We start from the raw sequence: 3,284 nt of genomic DNA on the forward strand, positions 1-3,284 counted from the left end.
TTGCTCCAACTGATACTTTTCTCAAAAAATTGTGCAGATGAACTTGTCTGTTGCCCCATTGAGAAGCTTTCTCTTTTCCTTCTCGGTGGCCAGCCTGAAAGAAGAGGAAAAAGAAGAAAAGTAATCCAGAAATAAAGATAAGAAAACAAATAAAGTATGGGTGGGTTAATGCCAAATAATGAGGGTCTCAATTACATGGTAGCTACAACATGCAAGTGAGAGGACAGTAGAAGCAAATGGCATATCATTAGTGCAAAAATTGCAACAACGGGGAAGAGGGTGTGGGTAATGCAAGATAGTATAAGTGCATGTCAATGCAAAAGGAATACAAGTATCATAAAAGATTAGCATTGACTTATAATCAATAATACCCAATAATTTAAAACAAGTCACGAAGTACCAGAATAATACCAGGAAAGATACAACAGTTGAATAAGGACATTTAACACCAATGGAGAAAATAATAAATGTAGAAAATAAAATAAAAATATGAACAAAATTAAAATGCAAGGAAGAAAAATATGCAAATGCAATAGAAAAAATAGAATGAAAGAGAATAAGGATGAGAAGTTAAAGAAATGAAGAAGAAGAAAGAAAGAAAGGAGGAAGAAAGAAGAAGGGAATGAAAAACAGGACGCGATGCGCGCGCGTGCCTCACGCATACGCGTGAAAACAGAGACAGCCATGCGATGCGTAAGCATCGCCCACGCGTGCGCGTGGATGGCAAAAAAATGCATTCTGACACGTGCGCGTCAGTCACGCGCACGCGTGCTTACTCGCGCAACTCCAGCACCATGGCCACACAACTCTCTGTTCAATTTGCTTTTTACGCTGATTTTCATCCCCACGCGTATGCGTCTACGCGTGGGTTGAACTTTCTGCAGGGGACGCATACGCGTGAGATACGCGTACGCGTGGAGTGGCTTGTGCGCCATGCACCCCTCCCGCGCGTCTCCATCGCAACTCTCTGTTCGTTTTATTTTTGTTGTGTAGTCGCACACGACGCGTGTGCGTCGATCCTTCTTTTTTTTTATGCAGAATTTAGGTGATGATGCAGAAATTATGAATGAACACTGATAAAAATAAAATAAAATAAACTAAGAATAAAAAGGGACGATTATACCAAGGTAGGTTGTCTCCCACCTAGCACTTTTAGTTATTATCCTTAAGTTGGACATTTAGTAAGCTCGTTGTCATGGTGGCTTGTGCTTGAACTCGTCTTGAAACTTCCACCAACGCTTGGACTTCCAATAAGCTCTATCAATTCCAAGTAAATTCCCCAAGCCTTGATGAAGTTCCTCACAAGCTTTGAGCTCCCAAAATTGATCCTCTTTTATGCCGGGATCCCAAATCCTATTTCTACACCTGTCTTGAAGTGGATCATCATTGTTCCATCCGGGTGGTAAGCAAGATGAATTCTCATGTAAGCACCCAAACATCCTCCTAGACCCATTCACTTTGGTTCTACACTAACCATTGTTATTAAACTTTGAGCGTGCAACCATCATGAACCTAGAGTGACGCTTACCACTAACCATCTCCCTTTTACTCTTAAAAGCACAAAGAGCTCTGAGTTGTCCATCCGTCTCAAGCAAACCAAATTCAAGTGGGATGAGAAAGCTAAGGGATATGAATTTTACCCACTTGAATGTTGTATTAGATGGTAATGGCTTTGGGGGAGAGGTCTCCAACAGCTTTGGCAAGGTGATTTCAAGCTCTATTCCCTTGTGCTCTTCTTTGATAACTTCCACCTCTTTGTAAGCTTCTTCAATTTCAACCTCTTCCTCTTGGTAGCTCTTTGCCAATCCACTCTCTTCTTCATTGCTTACCAAGGGCATGGGAGGTTGTGCCTCTTCTTCTTTAATCTCCATCTCTTGATCAACCTCTTCAAAGTCTTCAACCATGATATGCCTTGGAGGTTGTACACCCTCCTCAACATCAAATTCAAACGTCTTGGAAGGAGGCTCTATGACTTGACTTTCCCATGGAGTTTCCGCATCTCCTAAGTCTTCAACCACTTCCTCTTCTTTGATAATTTCAGCCTTCTCCACTTGCTCTAATACAAAGTCAAACTCCTCCTTGATGTTACTTAATGTAGAGTTGTCTTCAATGATGGAACTTTCCTCTTGTTCAACCTTCACTAATTCTTCAACTATTCTTTCATCTTCAAGGGTCTCTCCTACCTCTACCTTTTGGGCCCCCTCTTGCTTCTCTTGAAGTATGTGTGCATAAAACCGATCCATTACATCCCTAAGACCATCCCTTCTCTCTTGTTTCAGGTCAGTAGCATAATTGGGATCGTGTTGCTCTTGGATTGAGGGATGTGGGTGTTCTTCCATGGAGGGTGGTGATGGGATGGAGAGATCATTATGTGGTTGAAAAGGAAGTGCACCAGAGCTTGAGGGTTGAATGTTGGGGATAAATGATGAATCCATGCGGGATATAAGACCTTGGATAGTAGAGGTGAGACTAGTGAGAGTAGAGGTAAGTGTGGTTTGAAGCTCTCTTTGCCCTTGGCGAATAACATTAAGGGTGTTGTCATCCAGTGGAGGTTGGGGTGGATAGGAGGGTTCATTATTTTGGAGAAAGGGTTCATAATGGGAAGGTGGTTCTTCTTGGTAAGGATATGGAGATGGTGAATATTGAGGTGGTGGTTCTGGGTATGATTCATATGGTGGTGGGTGTGGTGAATAAGGGTTGGAGTCATATGGAGGTGAATGGTTGAAAGGGGCTTGTGAGTATGGTGGTTCAAAGCTATGTTGAGGAGGGGGTTCATAGGCATATGGTGGGGCTTGTTGGTAACTACAAGGGGGTCCACCATATCCATTGTCTTGATAAGCATCACGGACTGGTTGTTGATAATACCTTGGAGGTGGTTGTTGCCAAGAGACTTGATCAAATCCTTGTGACTCCTCCCATCTTTGATTGCCCCATCCGTGATCCAAGCTCTTATTGTAATCTCCTCTTCCTACAACATGGTTGTAACCAAACTCATAGCCAAAGGGATAAGAATTCATAGTAGCAAGAGAAATAAAAACTAATAAAGATTAATGAAAATAAACTCCTAAAACTAGAAACACTAACAAATAAATGAAAAAGCAAAATTATTCACAATATTCACCATAACCAATAATAAGGCACACGTTTGTAATTCTCCGGCAATGGCGCCATTTTGATGAATGGATTTTTACTAGTAAAGAATTCACAATAAATTCTCGTTGCTAGTATAGTTTCTAAACTAACAATAATCCTTTCATACAAAAATTTGGTTGTGACTTAAGCAA

This window comes from Arachis ipaensis, chromosome B9, assembly GCF_059453495.1.
Source record: "Arachis ipaensis isolate K30076 ecotype BB chromosome B9, ASM5945349v1, whole genome shotgun sequence".
Taxonomy (NCBI): domain Eukaryota; kingdom Viridiplantae; phylum Streptophyta; class Magnoliopsida; order Fabales; family Fabaceae; genus Arachis; species Arachis ipaensis.